The sequence below is a fragment of the Giraffa tippelskirchi genome, chromosome 5 (genome assembly GCF_054371585.1).
Source record: "Giraffa tippelskirchi isolate mGirTip1 chromosome 5, T2T-mGirTip1v1.2.pri, whole genome shotgun sequence".
NCBI classification, from domain to species: Eukaryota; Metazoa; Chordata; class Mammalia; order Artiodactyla; family Giraffidae; genus Giraffa; species Giraffa tippelskirchi.
In genome coordinates, this window is record NC_137279.1 from 127708999 (window position 1) to 127728010 (window position 19012).

At 43.6% G+C, this 19012-nt stretch overlaps 1 protein-coding gene and 1 long non-coding RNA gene across 6 annotated transcripts in view; both read left to right on the forward strand.

The window, feature by feature from the left end:
- BCAR3 (BCAR3 adaptor protein, NSP family member) overlaps nucleotides 1-19012 on the forward strand; it is a 130604-nt gene that overhangs the window by 43396 nt on the left and 68196 nt on the right. The gene's annotated exons all lie outside the window — the stretch shown is intronic.
- Nucleotides 861-15752, forward strand: LOC145504927 (uncharacterized). Its single transcript, XR_014052587.1, has 2 exons — nucleotides 861-2504; nucleotides 13594-15752. It is a non-coding gene; the product is annotated as an uncharacterized LOC145504927 (long non-coding RNA).

A 19012-nucleotide genomic window follows, 5' to 3' on the forward strand; every position in this document is an offset into this window, starting at 1 on the left:
AGTTTCTTAGACCTGTGTCAGGTAACTGTTTAGAACATTTGATAAAAATAATTGTACTAAAATATGAATACATGGTGATAGCTCAGTGTGCTGTCCTTCCCAGATAGCATTCCAGTAGGAGACTCCAAGTTACATAGCCCCTAAGATCTCCAGGGAGGGGAGCCTGTCTCACATTCTTGTCTAATTAGCAGCATGACCTTGGACTTACCTCCTTTTCACTATGGCTTCTGAGGCAGGAGATAGATGGGCCCCAGGCTAAGCAACTGGAGTTTGTTCCCTGTTGGGGCACAGGAGGGAAGAGAAACTGAGCCCTGCCCAGATAAGATAATACAGGGACCACGTATTCCTCGGTATTCCTCATTTTCGAAGTAAAGGAGACCTTCCCAACTATACATGTGCAGAAAGACTCCTTGGAGGTCAAAAAGAAAGGGGTATCATACCATAGTAGGTGATGTCAACCTACCCATAAGGCCTCTTCTTTAGAATCCACTTTGGCTAAGAGATGCGCACACACAGGAGGAGACCCCAAGATAAACCAAATACGGACTCAGAACCAGGCAAAGCTAGATGACTGGCCGAAGGAAACCTGGCAGAAATGCCCCATATAAGTGATTCAAACCACCACAAGGGTGCAACTCTATCTGAGTCCACCCATGTGAGTCTATTCACACATACCTTTTCCTACTAATAAACATTTTACTTGTTTTACTACTTTCCATCTCTCTGTGGAAATTCATTTCTACAAAGCCGACAGGCCAGGGCCTTGTCACTGGCCACTATCCCTGGTGGTCTAGAGGCTGGGATTCAACGCTCTCACTGCCGTGTCCTGACTTCAGTTTCTAGCCAGGAACCAGAAGCCTGCTTCAAGCCACTGCAGACTGAGGCCACCCAAGATTAGTTCCATTTTCTCCACAACTAGAAAACCAGGGGATGAGCCAGTGTCTCTTCTAGTTCCACACTTTCAGGATCCCCTAGGCCTGTGATGGAAGAACTGTATTTAAAAAAAAAAAAGATCTTAATGAACTGGATTACTACAATGGTGTAGTTACCCAGAGCCAGACATTCTGGAGTGCAAAGTCAAGTGGGCCTTAAGAAGCATTGCTTTAATAAAGCTAGTGGATGCAATGAAATTACAGCAGAACTATTCAGATCCCTAAAGGATGATGCCATCAAGGTTTTGCGTTCATTATGTCAGCAAATCTGGAATACCCAGCAATGGCTGCAAGATTGGAAGAGGTCAGTCCTCATCCTAATTTCCAAGAAGGGTAGTACCAAAGAATGTGCTAATCATTGGACAATTGCACTCATCGCCCATGTTAGTGAGGTCATGCTTGAAATCTTGCATGCTAAGCTTAAGCATTATGCTAACCAAGAACTTCCAGATGTCAAAGCTGGGTTTAGAATAGGAAGAGCAACTAGAGATCAAATTGCCATCATTCGCTGGATTATAGAGAAAGCAAGGGAATTTCAGAAAAACAACTATCTCTGTTTCCTCGGCTATGCTAAGCTTTTGACTGCATGTATCATGACAAACTGTGGAAAGCTCTTAAAGAGATGGAAATACCAGACCATCTTAGCTGTCTCCTGAGAAACCTGTTTACGGGTCAAAAAGCAACAGTTAGAAACCTGTATGGGACAATGGATTGGTTCAAGATCGAGAAAGGAGTATGACAGGATTGTCTGCTGTCACCCTGTTTGTTTAGCCTATACTATACACTGAGCACTTCATGAGAAATGCTGGGCTCAATGAGTTACAAGCTGGAATCAAGATAGGCAGGAGGAAATCAGTAACCACAGATATGCGGATGATGCCAAAGACTGTTCAAACAACCGCACAATTGCACTCATCTCACATGGTAGCAATGTTATGCTCAAAATTCTCCAAGCTAGGCTCCAACAGTACGTGAACCAAGAACTTCCAGATGTTCAAGTTAGATTTATAAAAGGTAGAGGAGCCAGAGATCAAACTGCCAACATCCATTGGATCACTGAAAAAGCAAAAGAATTCCAGAAAAACATCTATTTCTGCTTTATTGACTACGCCAAAGTCTTTGACTGTGTGGATCACAACAAACTGTGGAAAATTCTTCAAGAGATGAAAATACCAGAACATTTTACCTTCCTCCTGAGAAATCTGTATGCAGGTCAAGAAGCAACAGTTAGAACCAGACATGGAACAATGGACTGGTTCCAGATTGGGAAAGGAGTATGTCAAGCCTGTATATTGTCACCCTGCTTATTTAACTTATATGCAGAGTACATCATGTAAAATGCCAGGCTGGATGAAGCACAAGCTGGAATCAAGATTGCCAGGAGAAATATCAATAACCTCAGATATACAGATGATACCGCCCTTATGGCAGAAAGTGAACAGGAACTAAAGAGCCTCTTGATGAAGGAGAAGAATGAAAACGCTGGCTTAAAACTCAGCATTCAAAAAATCAAAGATCATGGTATCTAGTCCCATCACTTCATGGCAGATAGATGGGGAAACAATGGAAACAGTGACAGACTTTATTTACTTGGGCTCCAAAATCACTGCAGATGGTGACTGCAGCCATGAACTTAAAAGATGCTTGCTCCTTGGAAGAAATGCTATGACCCACCTAGACAGCATATTCAAAAGCAGAGACATTACTTTGCCAACAAAAGTTCATCTAGTCAAACCTATGGTTTTTCCGATAGTCATCTATGGATGTGAGAGTTGAACTATAAAAAAGCTGAGTGCCGAAGAATTGATGCTTTTGAACTGTGGTGTTGGAGAAGACTCTTGAGAGTCCCTTGGACAGCAAGGAGATCCAACCAGTTCATCCTAAAGGAAATCAGTCCTGGGTGTTCATTGGAAGGACTGATGCTGAAGCTGAAACTCCAATACTTTGGCCTCCTGATGCAAACAACTGACTCTTGGAAAAGACCCTCATGCTGGGAAAGATTGAAGGCAGGAGGAGAAGAGGACAACAGAGGATAAGATGGTTGGATGACATCACTGACTCAAAGGACATGAGTTTGAGCAGGCACCAGGAGTTGGTGTTGGACAGGGAAGCCTGGCGTGCTGCAGTCCATGGGGTCACAAAGAGTGGGACACGACTGAGCGGCTGAAGCAAACTGAACTGATACAGATGATAGCCCTCTAATGGCAGAAAACTATGAGAAACTAAAGAGCCTCTTGATGAGAGTGAAGGAGGAGTGTGAAAGAGCCAGTTTAAGACTAAATATTAATAAAACTAAGATCATGGCATCCGGCCCCATTACTGCACAGCACATAGAAGGGGAAAGGTGGAAATAGTGACAGATTGTCTCTTCTTGGGCTCCAAAATCACTGTGGACTGTGACTGCAGCCATGAAATCAGAGGACGATTGTTTCTTGGCAGGAAAGCAATGACAAACCTAGACAGTGTGTTGAAAAGCAGAGACATTACTCTGCCGACAAAGGTCCGTATAGTCAAGGCTATGGTCTTCTCAGTGGTCATGTATGGTTGTGAGAGCTAGACCATAAAGAAGGCAGAATGTCAAAGAATTGATGCCTTCCAACTATGGTGCTGGAGAAGACCTGAAAGTCCCTTGGGGACAGCAAGATCAAACCAGTCATCTTAGGGAGATCAACCCTGAACTGATGCTGAAGCTGAAGCTCCAGTATTTTGGTCATCTGATGCGAACAGACGACTCATTGGGAAAGTCCCTGATGCTGAGAAAGATTGAGGGCAGAAGGAGAAGAGGGCGTCAGAGGATGAGATGACTGGAACCGATGGAATGAACATGAACTTGGGCAAACTCCAGGAGATGGTGAGGGAAGGGGAGGCCTGGTGTCTGTGGGGTCGCAAGGAGTCAGACACCACTGGGTGAATGACCAACAACAGTAAAGCCTATGGCGAGCTGGAGGGGGAAGGGTTTTGGTGAGGGTTTCTTAACCTGTCACTCTTGATCATAAAACTGCCACATCAGTTGGAACAAGGGTGACATTTCATGTCGTGTCTCCGACATTAAGACCAAGGATGTGACAGATAATAATGGTCCACCCATCATATCACCTCAAAAAGATTGGAGATTTCCCCCGACACTCCTGCGTTTGCTATTATAATCCATACACTTTCGCTTCTGTAACCCCTTCTTGAACCTGTGAAACCTGCTTCCGTTTTCACTCTTTATCATTCTTTTCATATTTTCCTGGGGCTTCTTCTTTAACTTCAGGAGTTGCCCCCCCCCCCACACTCACATCCACTAAGTTTTATCAGTTTATAGTATTTCCTATCTTTTCTCCCTTTATACTTTTCTTCCTTTTAGACTGAGGATTCTAATTCTTTCTAGCTTCTTCACACATAGCCTTACAGTTATATTAATAGAGTCTCTTTTCTGAGAGAGACTTAAAAGTATATATTTTTAGGAAAGGAACTGATTAGCTACAGCAGAGCTGGGTGATTTTTTTTTTTTTTTTAAGAAGAAATGTTCATTATAGATTTGTGATTTTCCTTTTAGAAGAAATGTTTATTATAGATTTTTTGTTTTAAAATAAATTGTCCTTAAGAAAGACAAATTGGAAAATAAATATAATAATAGCATAGTAGGGAAGACATTGGGGAGACTGTTTTCTCAAATTAACCAAGGTTATATAGGCAAGGCCAGGTTGTAAATAGCACAGTGTCTGCGGACCAAACAGCTCTCCTGATTCCACCGTTAGCAAGTGTCAGGACAGAGTGTGGCCTTTTGTTCCCATGAGCTCCCTAGTGAATGAATAGCCTTTTCTTTTGTTGTCAGCCCTGGTGGACTCTTGCCACTTGTGAGCTTTTCTAAGACGAGCTGCAGTTTCTGAGCTTGCTTTGCAGGTTAGATGAAGGGCCCGGACTGGAGCCTTACCCTGGAGAGGAGACTGGAGCCCTTGGACTTCTTCCTCTGGGTGTGCACTGGCTACTTAGGAGCCTAGAGCCACTTGGAGCCTCGTCCTTTATGGGGTTAATGCTCCAAAATGCTCTTTCTGAGAGGGGCTTACAGACTTGACAGTCTGCCCAAGGCTCAGATCTCACAAGACCATTTCCTGCAGTCGGCTGGCTGGCCGGGGCTACATTAGGTCACCCAGCAGATTAAAAGAGGAGTAATTATGTGAATTCCAGCGCCAAGAATAAGTGCCCTGGGCTGTGGGGGCCTCGGTGGGGGCAGGGGCGGCAAGGCTGCAGCCCCCATCCCCGCTTTGTGCTCAAGATGGTTGCAGCCATGGTCACGGTTAAATAGCTGTCTTTGAGGAAGGTCTTTTCTTCCAGCAGGGGAAATCAGGCCAGTCTGCTCTGAATTAGCCAGCTCACAAAGTCATGAAAGGGACTTACAAAAACAATGGCACGCTGTACATTCCGTGAGATTTTAACAAGTTGTATGAACCAAATAATGGCCCGATTGGCTGGCTCTGCAGGTTTTTGCCTGAGTGTGCACGTCCAGAGAGCCAGTGCCGGCCCCATGGACCAGAAGATCAAACACTGCCAGCAGTAAATGGGAAACAGCCCTGGGGCTCATCTTGGGAGCAAGGAAAGACAGCTCCCATCCAGCTCCTCCCACTCCACCCCAAAAACCTTCTCTACGAATATTCCTGGGAGGCTTAATGTTACTACAGTTTTAAAAGACTGCTGAGGCAGGGTGAGAAGAATAGGCATGGAGGATATTCTTTCATTCCATGGAATCCTATCCTGCAGGTCTGTGAAAATGTGGCCATTTATAAAAAGTGAAACCTCATCATGAAAACATATGTCTGTTTAGAAATCTATATGTAAGTGTGTGTAGTGACATTATTTCTAACTGACAAAAACTGAAAACAGCACCAGTGTCCTTTGGCTGCTGAGCGGATAAACTGCAGACCCACACGGTGACATCCTCTTCAGCATTAAGAAGGAATGGGCCGTTGGATGCAGATAAAACCTTACAGTACCGAAAACAGATCAGTGGTTGAAGGGGTAGGGGGAGGGGTTGACTGCAGAAGGAAATAAGGCAACTTTGGGGGAATGATAGAAATACTTTGACTGGGGTCATTTCACATCTCACAGAACTATACAGGTGACTTTTACTATTTGCAAATTATACCTCACTGAGCCTGACTTTAAAAAAGCAAACTGAAGCCTTAAGTACTGCTATCTCACTAGGGGAGATTTTTGGTTTTGAGATGGGCCACATCAGACTGCTGACCAGATGGAGAGAGTGCCGAGCTTGGGGATATTTTACTGCTTTGGTTCATTCACCAGATAGTTTGGGGGCAGATTCTGTGTGTTAGTAATTGTTCAGTCAAGTCAGGCTGGGTAGGAGGAAAGTGTCATCAAGAGCCTAACCTGAATGGAGAGGATATATGTGTACCGTGGCCAATTCATGTTGATATATGGCAAAAACCATCACAATATTGAAAATAAATGATCCTCCAATTAAAATAAGTAAATTTGAAAGAGGAATATACCCCCCCCCCCAAAAAAAAACTTAACCTGGGATAGTGACAGTGGGAATGGAAGGTCAGGGCAGGTACTGGAGGCCTTTTAGAGATAGAATTAAGAGTCATTGTATGAGGTGAGTTGACAGTTCCTGGCAGGACTTAAATGGGAGTGGTGATGAAGTAGCAGCCAGGGGGAAATCCAGAGTTCACACAGTGCCTGACATGTTGCCAGAAGTCAGTAAGGATTTTAGAGGCGGAAGGGAGATTTCCAATTGAAGACCATGTTACCACAATGATGTTAAGTTAAGCATCTGGGGATATCATTAGCCTTGGGGGTGGGGCAGCGGGGGTGTGCAGGGGACAGTCAGCAAACTACAGCCTGGGACCAAGTCTAGCCTGCTGTCTATTGCTTTAGTCCACAAGCTAAAAATAGATTTTATGTTTCTACCTGGTTGTTTTTTTTTTTTAATGTAAAAGTTGTAAAATTCAAATTTCAGTATGCATAAATTTTACTGAAACACAGCCACATCCATTCATTGACACATCACCACTTTCTCACTATGAGGGTGGAGTTGAGTAGTTGTTACAGAACAGGTAGCAAAGCTGAACTATTTACTATCTGGACCTTGACAGAAAAGGTTTGCGGACCCCTCCTCTAGGCTCTATACACATACACTATCCTTGTTTCACTTCTGAACAATATGTTTCAGGCTTTGAACAAAAATCTCATCTTTTCATGCCAACACTTCCATGATGCAGTCATGGGTCATCAACATCACCTTGACCTTGCCTGATGACACAGCAGTGAGTCCTTGTGCAAATTGTGTGATCTTGCACAATCTCAGAGATGATGCTGTTGCAACCCTGCACGGTCTGGACGTATTTCGGCATCTTATCAGGTAGACCCGTCTGCTCAGAGCAGCAGCATCTCTCCTGTCACGTTAGCATCTTCAGCTCTGCTGGGTGAGCAGGTGTGTAGAAACAGCTAGAGTCCTGACTGCTCTTGCCTGGGGCTTGTGTGGATAACTCCTCAGGCCAGACATTGCTCTGCCAGGACAGCCTGAGATGTATTTTGTCAGTGTCCCAGGTCAGAAGCGAATTCTTCCTACACTCGTGAACTTGATGGTTTGAATCAAGGTCGAAGCCTGGGCTGCCCTCTGGAGGTGCTCGAGGGAGCCTGGTCTGGCCTGTAAGTGGGATGTGGCAGGTTCACATTCTTGTTCTGTGCTATAGCCTTCATCCTTGGCTGAAGAAAGAGGACTCTTCTGAGATGCCAATCAGTCAGAGAGGCAGTGAAGAGATGAGAACTAACATGTAAGCAAGGATTGAAGCCATGGCCTCTGACCAGAAGCAGCTTTATAACTGGGCTTCACGGCTCTCCCCTTGTGGCCTGTCTATCTCTAACCTCATCTCCTGCCATCCACCTTGCTCACAAACTTTTCCATGCTGGCTTTTCCTGCTGCCCTGGTTCTTTGCCTTTCCTTAGCCTGGAAGGTTCTTTTGTGGTAGAACAGCTGAATGGTTTGAAGAGGGTGCTAGATTGCTGTCATAAGTTGAAGTGTGTACCCCCAAAAGATGTGCTGAAGTCCTAAGACATCTGTCCTAACACACCAGTACCTGTGAAAGTGACTGCATTTGGAAAGAAGATCATTGCAGATATGATCAAATTAAGATGAGGTTGTGCTGGGTTAGGGTAAGCCTATCCAATGACTGGGCTTCCCAGGTGGCTCAGTGGTAAAGAATCTGCCTGCCAAGCAGGAGTTGCAGTTTCAATCACTGGGCTGGGAAAGATCCCCTGGAGAAGGAAATTGCAACCCATGGTAGTATTCTTGCCTGTGAAATCCCATGGATAGAGGAGCCTGGTGGGCTACAGTCCATGGGGTCACAAGAGTTAGACACAACTTAACAACTAAACAACAATCCAATGACTGGTGTCTTATAAGAAGAGGGGAGTTTGGACACACAGGGAGCATGCCAAGCGATGACAGAGACAGAGAGATTGGGGCTGATGTGTGCACAGGCTTAGGAACACCTAGGATTGCCAGCAGCCCCCAGAGGGTAGGAAGAGGCAAGGAAGGATCCCACCTTAGAGCCTTCAGAGAGCGTGTCCTTGATTTTGGACTCCTAGCCACCTGAACTGTCAGAGAATACGTTTCTATTTTAAAGCCATCAAGTTTGTGGTAACTTGTTACAGCAACCCTAGGAAACTAATACAGATACACAGCCTCATCTTAGCCATTTCTTCATGATTGTGTGACTTTGGGGCAAGTTCCTAAAATTCTCTGGAGCTCAATTTCCTTAACAGTAAATGGGAGAAGTAGGGCTTGAATGAGTTAATGCTCACAAAATTGTTAGCGCGGTGCCTGCCATGGAGATAACACTCAGGAAATGCTGGTTTTGTAACTGTCACCCTGCTTCTCATGTACCTGGTGCACCCCCACTCAGATTTCACTGCCTCAGAGAGACCTCCCCTGCCCGACCTGCTAAAAGCAACTCTCCAGTCATTGTCTTACTACTCTGTTATTCTCATAGCACTTGTGCCAAATTCTATAGTTCTGTTAACAACAACAACCAACTCCTCAGAACTCAGAACTGTGAGTTCTCAGGGCAAGGACCCTTTCTTGTCCTCTTAATAAACATTTAGCAACTGACTGGCTGACTGATGATCCTATTCAACCAGATAGGAAGGGCATTTAAATTGAGGGGAGAGGCATCGAGGTTGTTCCAAAGATCTCTAAGTTTCCCAGAATAAGTGGCACTCACAGCTCTAAAATTTTTTCAGAAATTCTTCAGTGATTTTATTTCATGAGAGCAAGGAGGTTCCCACACCTAACCTCTCTGCTCTTGCCAACATAGTATAGGATAAAAACTTCGGGGTCACAGTTGCACCATAAATACTCACACATTTAGGCAGAAGTGTATGGTAAAGAGGGCTTCCCTGGTTGCTCAGATGATAAAGAATCTGCCTGCAATGAAGGAGACCTGGGTTTGACCTCTGGGTCGGAAAGATCCCCTGGAGAAGGAAATGGCAACTCCCTCTGGTATTCTTGCCTGGGAAATTCTTTGGACAGAGGAGCCTGCAGGCTACGTCCATGGGGTTGCAAAGAGTCAGACACGACTGAGCCACCTGCACTACTACTACTACTATACACTGTTTAAAAGTGTAGTTCTGGCAACCTACATGCTCTGACCTCTGGGGTATTGTTATCAGCTATGGGGTTCCAGTACCTTTTCAACCCGCTAATGGGAGGTCAGGCTCTTCGGTATTGGAATCGTTTGCTGTTAAATTCTGCCCCCTAGTGGTAATTGAATGACACAACAGCACAGCATTTGGCAGCAACACACCTGTGAATTCTGGGAGGTTTAATATTAAATGTAATGGGCTTCCCTGGTGGCTCAGATGGAGAAGAATTCGCCTGCATTGTGGGAGACCTGGGTTCGATCCCTGGGTTGGAAAGATCCCCTGGAGAAGGGCATGGCAACTCACTCCAGTATTATTGCCTGGAGAATCCCATGGACAGGGGAGCCTTGTGGGCTAGAGTCCATGAGGTCACACAGAGTCAGACACGACTGAGTGACTAAGCATAATATTAAATGTAATAATGTGCCATAGCATTACATTTACAATTTCAGAACTAAGGGCTCTGTTTAAAGTTTTGTAAAATGGCAAGTCATTTTCATTAGCTTCATATAAGACAAATTAAAATTGTCAAGGCATTTCATTGTTAGAATTAATTGTCTAACATTCTTGGACAAAAACTCTAACATGCTGCAGTACTGTATGTAGATTTGAGGTGGGGGACTGGCATTGATCTGAAGTTTCACGTGTTGTTACCAAGAAGTTTTCTTGAAAAAAATTATGTTTGAATTGTGATTTGACAGCTGAAGAAAATGGTGACTTGAAAGGAAGGAAGCTGGTATTAGGTGAGGCAGAAGAGAGATATGAACATGTTAGAGACTGAGAGGGAGACCCCAGCCTGTGGGAAAGTGTGCCCAGGCTGCCTGGGGCAGGAGAGATCAGTAGGGAAGTGTTGTTGTTTTTGTTTAGTCACTAAGTTGTGCGTGACTCTTTTGGGACCCCTGGACTGTATGTAGCCCGCCAGGCTCCTCTGTGCATAGGATTTCCCAGGCAGGAATACTGGAGTGGGTTGCCATTTCCTTCTCCAGGGGATCTTCCTGACCCAGGGATCGAACTTGGGCCTCCTGCATTGACAAGTGGATTCTTTACCACTGAGCACCTGGGAAGCCCAGCAAAGAAGAATAGGGACTCTCTTATTTACTGAATGGGAAAGATGAGGAAACTTCAGGTGTTCCTAGGAAATTCTGAGATGGTCAAACTGTTAAGAGAACAAGAAGGCTGAGTTGGGGAACAATTTGACTGATTGATTGCCGACAATTATGTGTAACTACATACGGTTCTGCAACTTGCTTTTTTCATTGTACATCATTCCATATTAAACGTTCGGATCTAGCTCCTTATTTTAAATGGTTATCCAGTATGCCATTGTATGAGATAGTTATATTTAACTGATTTCCTACTGACATTTGGGTTCTTGTTAAAAAAAACAGCTTTGTTGTTATTTAACAAATGTCACATTTGTTATACATGGCATATAATTTAACAAATGTTTATTGAGTATCTATCTGCCATCTGCTGGTCACCGTTCCAGGGGCTGAGGATACAGCAGTGAACAGAACAATGTCCCTGCTTCTATGGAGCTTATGTTATGGGGTGGAACAGTGACAAGACAAAGAAGACAACAGAGTACAGCATGTTCGGTAATGATAGGTGCGCCGCAGAAAAAAAGTCATCAGGGGAAGGATCTGTGAAATGTTGCAGTTAAGGGGATGGTAAAGAGGGTAGCAGGGAAGGCCTCACCCAGAAGGCTACTTTCTATTGGAGGGGCAAGTCAAGAGTGATGTCTGGGGGATTTTCCGGCGGTCCAGTGGTTAGGACTCTGTGCTCTCATTGCCAAGGGCCTGGTTTCAATCCCTGGTGGGGAACTAAGATCCTGCAAGCCTCATGGCTAAAAAAAAAAAAAAAATGTGGGCAAAGGAAAAAAGGGGAGGGAGGGCAACCAAAAAAAAAGAGGGATGTCTGATGGGGACAGGACGCAGGAAGGACAAGGCCATGAAGCTGGAGCCCACCTCTTCCACTGAGAAATGGCTGAGAGGCCAGTGGGGCCCAAGGAGCGGTCTTGAGGGAGAGCAGTGAGACCTGGTGTGAGAGAGTGAGGAAGGGGCATGAGGCGGGTTGCACAGGGCCTGGATGTCCCAGTAAGGATGTGAACTTTTACAAAGTGGAATGGGGAGTCGTCTCAGAATCACTGTGGCCTGTGTATTGCTGGCAGGGGCAGGGAGATCAGTTGGGAGCTAGTTGTGACCGTCCAGATGAGAGATGTGATGGTTTGGATCTGTGATGGCAGAAGCGGTGGTAAGGAAGGGGGATTCTAGACATATACTATGAAGGCAGAGCCTCAGGATTTGCTGTGGGACTAGACGTGGGTAGGAGAAAAGGATGAAGCACCGTACTGGAAGGATGGCACTGCCTTCCACTGAGATGGCTGGGTGTGCATTTGTGTGAGAATTTCTGTAAGATAAAACACATAGAAGGATTGGGTGTTGGGTGATAAGTAAAAATTAACTTCCTGGCAACTCATGAGTTTTGTTTTTCACATTTCTGTTTCCAAATTTTCTCTAATAATCATTAATGCTTTTATGATAGTTATAAAAATAAAAATACTCCTCTATTGACATACCTTAGCCTACTCCAGATTTGATGCTGAAAACTTACGGCCTAAACAAAATTATATAAAACAAGTAGATGAGAGGTACGAGAGAAGAAATTCTCAAACTCCTTGGTCTAAAGACCCCTTCTCAGTGCTTGCAAATTACTGAGGACTGCAAAGAAATTTTGTTATGTGGGTTTTAGCTATTGGTTTATTGTATGAGAAATTACAGTGTAGGAAATTTTAATGTTTATTTAGCTTATTAAAAATAACAATAATAAGCTTATTATGGGAATATAAATAGCATATTTTTATGAAAATAGTCATTTTCCAGAACAAAATTTAGTGAGAGAAAAAAGAATGTCATTGGTTTTCATTTTTGCAGATCTTTTTAGTGTCTGATAGAACTAGTTTGACTCTCACATCTGCTTCAGCCTTCAGTCTGATGTGTTACGTTATTTTGGTTTAAGTCTGAAGAAAATCTGGCCTGGCACAGAGATGTAAATAAAAAAGGAATAACTGTTTAGCACACGGAATCATAATCAGTATCTTATAATAACCTGTAATGGAAAATTATCTGCAAAGGTATATACTGGGACTTCCCTGGTGGCTTAATGGGTAAAGAATCCACCTTCAGTGCATTAGACACAGAAGACCCAGGTTCAGTCCCTGGGTCCGGAAGATCCCTTTGAAGAGGGCATGGCAACCCACTCCATTGTTTTTGCCTAGGAAATTCCATGGACAGAGGTGCCTGGCAGGCTACAGTCAATCAGTTTGCAGAGTTGGACATGACTTAGTGACTGAGCACATGCATACACACACACACACACACGTATATATAACTGAATCACTTTGCTGTACACAAAAAACTAACACAACATTGTAAGTCCACTATCAGTTCAGTTCAGTCGCTCAGTCGTGTCCGACTCTTTGCAGCCCCATGGACTGCAGCACACCAGGCCTCCCTGTCCATCATCAACTCCCGGAGTTTACCCAAACTCATGTCCATTGAGTCGGTGATGCCATCCAACCTTCTCATCCTCTGTCGTCCCCTTCTTCTGCCAACTTCAATCTTTCCTAGCGTCAGGGTCTTTTCAAATGAGTCAGTTCTTCGCATCAGGTGGCCAAAGTATTGGAGTTTCACCTTCAACATCAGTCCTTCCAATGAACACTCAGGACTGATCACCTTTAGGATGGACTGGTTGGATCTCTTTGCAGTCCAAGGGACTCTCAGGAGTCTTATCCAACACCATAGTTCAAAAGCATCAATTCTTCAGCACTCAGCTTTCTTTATAGTGCAACTCTCACATCCATACATGACTCCTGGAAAAACCATAGCCTTGACTAGATAAAACTTTGTTGGCAAAATAATATCTGTGCATTTTAATATGCTGTCTAGGTTGGTCATAACTTTCCTGCCAAGGAGTAAGTGTCTTTTAATTTCATGGCTGCAGTCACCATCTGCAGTGATTTTGGAGCCCCCAAAAATAAAGTCAGCCACTGTTTCCACTGTTTCCCCATCTATTTGCCATGAAGTGATGGGGCCAGATGCCATGATCTTAGTTTTCTGAATGTTGGGCTTTAAGCAAACTTTTTCACTCTCCTCTTTCACTTTCATTGCCAGAGACACTAAGAGGGCTCAAACAAACCTTGTGCACACCAGGACCCAGGGACCCCACAGAGACTGAGACAGAACTGTGTTTGAGCGTCTCCTGTGGAGGTACAGGTCAGCAGTGGACTGCCACAGGGACAGGGGCTCTGGGTGCAACAGACTTGGATATGGCATAAGCCCTCTTGGAGGAGGTCACCATTAACCCTACCATAGAGATGCCAGAACTTACACAGGACTGGGAAATAGACTCTTGGAGGGCACAAACAGAACTTTGTGCACAGGACCCAGGAGAAAGGAGCAGTGACCCCACAAGGGACTGACCCAGACTTGCCTGTGAGTGTCCAGGAGTCTCCAGTGGATTGGTGGTGGCCTGCTGCAGGGTTGGGGGCACTGAGTGTAGTAGTACATGCATGGGATCTTTTGAAGGAGGTCACCATTATCTTCATTACCTCCACCATAGTTTGGCCCCAGGTAAATAGCAGGGAGGGAACACAGCTCCACCTATCAACAGAAAATTGGATTAATGATTTACTGAGCATGGCCCTACCAATCAGAACAAGACCTAGTTTCCACCTCAGTCAGTCTCTCCCATCATAAAGCTTCTGTAATCCACTTATCCTTCTCCATCAGAGGACAGACAGACTGGAAACCACCATCACAGAAAACTAAGGAATCTAATCACATGGACCACAGCCTTGTCTAACTCAATGAAACTATGAGCAATGCCGTGTAGGGCCACCCAAGACGGACAGGTGGTGGTGGAGAGTTCTGACAAAATGTGGTCTACTGGAGAAGGGAATGGCAAACCACTTCAGTATTCTTGCCTTGAGAACCCCATGAACAGTATGAAAAGGCAAAAAGATAGGACACTGAAAGATGAACTCCCCAGGTTGGTAGGTGCCCAATATGCTACTGGAGATTGGTAGAGAAATAACTCCAGAAAGAATGAAGCAATGGACCCAAAGCAACAACACCCAGTTGTGGATGTGACTGGTGATGGAAGCAAGGTCCGATGCCGTAAAGAGCAATACTGCATAGGAACCTGGAATGTTAGGAATCAAGGCAAATTGGAAGTGGTCAAACAGGAGATGGCAAGAGTGAACGTCAACATTCTAGGAATCAGCGAACTAAAATGGACTGGAATGGGTAAATTTAACTCAGATGACCATTATATCTACTACTGTGGGCAAGAGTCCCTTAGAAGAAATGGAGTAGCCATCATAGTCCACAAAAGAGTCCAAAATGCAGTACTTGGATGCAATCTCAAAAACGACAGAATGATCTCTGTTCATTTCCGAGGCAAACCATTCAATATCATGGTAATCCAAGCCTATGCCCAGACCAATAATGCTGAAGAAGCTGAAGTTGAACAGTTCTATGAAGACCTACAAGACCTTCTAGAACTAACACCCAAAAAAGATGTCCTTTTCATTATAGGGGACTGGAATGCAAAAGTAGGAAGTCAAGAAACACCTGGAGTAACAGGCAAATTTGGCCTTGGAGTATAGAATGAAGCAGGGCAAAGGCCAATAGAGTTTTGCCAAGAGAACGCACTGGTCACAGCAAACACCCTCTTCCAACAACACAAGAGAAGACTACACATGGACATCACCAAGTAAGTGGTCAATACTGAAATCAGATTGATTATATTCTTTGCAGCCAAAGATGGAGAAGCTCTATACAGTCAGCAAAAGCAAGACCAGGAACTGACTGTGGCTCAGATCATGAACTCCTTATTGCCAAATTCAGACTTAAATTGAAGAAAGTAGGGAAAACCACTAGACCATTAAGCTATGACCTAAATCAAATCCCTAATGATTATACAGTGGAAGTGAGAAATAGATTTAAGAGACTGGATCTGATAGAGTGCCTGATGGACTATGGACGGAGGTTTGTGACATTGTACAGGAGACAGGGATCAAGACCATCCCCAAGAAAAGAAATGCAAAAAAGCAAAATGGCTGTCTGAGGAAGCCTTACAAATAGCTATGAAAAGAAGGGAAGCAAAAAGCAAGGGAGAAAAGGAAAGATATACCCATTTGAATGCAGAGTTCCAAAGAATAGCAGGGAGAGATAAAGCCTTCCTCAGTGATCAGTGCAAAGAAATAGAGGAAAACAATAGAATGGGGAAGACTAGAGATCTCTTCAAGAAAATTAGAGATACCAAGGGAATATTTCATGCAAAGATGGGCTCAGTAAAGGACAGAACGGTATGGACCTGACAGAAGCAGAAGATATTAAGAAGAGGTGGTAAGAATACACAGAAGAACTGTACAAAAAAGATCTTCATGACCCAGATAATCACGATGGTGTGATCACTCACCTAGAGCCAGACATTCTGGAATGCGACGTCAAGTGGGCCTTAGGAAGCATCACTACAAATGAACAAGGTCCACTATACTTCAATTTTAAAATTTATTTCAAAAAGGGAGAAATACTGTTTTTGTATTAAGGTATGATTAGCGTAACATTCTATTAGTTTCAGGTGTACAACATAATGATTTGAATATATTGCAGAATGATCACAATAAGACTGTGAGCATCTATTACCATACAATAGTTACTAAAAATCTTTTTCCTCTGATGAGAACTTTCAAGACCCACTTTGCTAGCTACTTTCAAATATACAGTATAGTATTATTAACTTTAGTCAGTTCAGTTCAGTCGCTCAGTCGTGTCCAACTCTTTGCGACCCCATGAATTGCAGGACGCCAGGCCTCTCTGTCCATCGCCAACTCCCGGAGTCTACCCAAACCCATGTCCATCGAGTCGGTGATGCCATCCAACCATCTCATCCTCTGTTGTCCCCTTCTCCTCCTGCCCCCAATCCTACCCAGCATTAGGGTCTTTTCCAATGAGTCAACTCTTCGCATGAGGTGGCCAAAGTATTGGAGTTTCAGCTTCAACATCAGTCCTTCCAATGAACACCCAGGATTGATCTCCTTTAGGATGGATTGATTGGATCTCCTTGCAGTCCAAGGGACTCTCAAGAGTCTTCTCCAACACCACAGTTCAAAAGCATCAATTCTTCGGCGCTGAGCCTTCTTCACCGTCCAACTCTCACATCCATACATGACCACTGGAAAAACCATAGCCTTGACTAGACGGACTTTTGTTGGCAAAGTAATGTCTCTGCTTTTAAATATGCTATCCAGGTTGGTCATAACCTTCCTTCCAAGGAGTAAGCGACTTTTAATTTCATGGCTACAATCACCATCAGCAGTGATTTTGGAGCCCCCAAAAATAAAGTCTGTCACTGTTTCCACTGTTTCCGCATCTATTTCCCATGAAGTGATGGGACCAGATGCCATGATCTTAGTTTTCTGAACGTTGAGCTTTAAGCCAACTTTTTCACTCTCCTCTTTCACTTTCATCAAGAGGCTCTTTAGTTCTTCTTCACTTTCTGCCATAAGGTTGGTGTCATCTGCATATCTGAGGTTATTGATATTTCTCCCGGCAATCTTGATTCCAGCTTGTGTTTCTTCCAGCCCAGCGTTTCTCATGATGTACTCTGCATAGAAGTTAAATAAGCAGGGTGACAATATACAGCCTTGACGTACTCCTTTTCCTATTTGGAACCAGTCTGTTGTTCCATGTCCAGTTCTAACTGTTGCTTCCTGATCTGCATACAGGTTTCTCAAGAGACAGGTCAGATGGTCTGGTATTCCCATCTCTTTCAGAATTTTCCACAGTTTATTGTGATCCACACAGTCAAAGGCTTTGGCATAGTCAATAAAGCAGAAATAGATGTTTTTCTGGAACTCTCTTGCTTTTTCGATGATCCATTGGATTTTGGCAATTTGATCTCTGGTTCCTCTGCCTTTTCTAAAACCAGCTTGAACATCTGGAAGTTCACGGTTCACGTATTGCTGAAGCCTGGCTTGGAGAATTTTGAGCATTACTTTACTAGCATATGAGATGAGTGCAATTGTGCAATAGTTTGAGCATTCTTTGGCATTGCCTTTCTTTGGGATTGGAATGAAAACTGACCTTTTCCAGTCCTGTGGCCACTGCTGAGTTTTCCAAATTTGCTGGCATATCGAGTGCAGCACTTTCACAGCATCATCTTTCAGGATTTGAAATAGCTCAACTGGAATTCCATCACCTCCACTAGCTTTGTTCATCGTGATGCTTTCTAAGGCCCAGTTGACTTCACATTCCAGGATGTCTGGCTCTAGGTGAGTGGTCACACCATCGTGATTATCTGGGTCATGAAGATCTTTTTTGTACAGTTCTTCTGTGTATTCTTGCCACCTCTTCTTAATATCTTCTGCTTCTGTTAGGTCCATACCATTTCTGTCCTTTATCGAGCCTATCTTTGCATGAAATGTTCCTTTGATATCTCTAATTTTCTTGAAGAGATCTCTAGTCACTTTGCTTTAAATTACATCGCCAGGACTTATTCACTTTATAACTGAAAATATGTACCTTTTGACCCTCTTCACCCATTTTGCCCACTTCTCGTCCCCTAGGGGTAGTATTTTAAATAGCCTTTTCTGATCATTAGAGATATTTTTCTTTGTTATTATACTAAAACTTGTGAAGTTGTAGTTCCATAAAGGTTAATTGCAGTGTGGAATCTGAAGTCATATCAGTGACCTTTTCTTTTTTTTTTTTTTTTTAACTCTATTCCCTTAAAATCCATTGATTTGTCTGGCAGTGTGAATGAATTTTAACTGTGCATGATTTTGTATCATCATGCATTGATCATTTGAAAAATACTGGTTTGCTGAGTTATGCAGATATTCCAGCTGTTAACATACATCACTATACAATACCCAAAATTCACACTCATTATTATCATCACTCTTGAAAAATATCATTAAAGTATTGGGGAAAATCATTAACGTATTTACCACTTATGATGATAAATACAAGTTTCCCGAAATTCTAATTTTCAGTTAAAAGCTCAGGTTTTAGCTTTGGCAACAAATAATGTCAGTTGTTTTCCTTGAAGTGACAGGCTTACTTTGTTCATTTTTTTAGAAAATGTCTGCCAAATAAATTCTCATGTCTGAATAACCATTATTTGTCAGACACTCTTTGAAGTAAAAATGGCGCTCCGTGAAAAAGCAGCTAGTGCAGCCCACAGTTTAACGGCATAGTTGCTTTTCCTCAAGACAGCCATTGTGTGGGATGTGCAGCAGAAGAGCTGTATGTCTGCTTCCTGTCTTGCCTCACAGAATGTTCGAGACGTGGACTCAAGGGCCAGCATGTAATAAAGTAATACACTAGTCCTCTGATCTGCAGCTTCAGTCACCCAGTCAACCATGG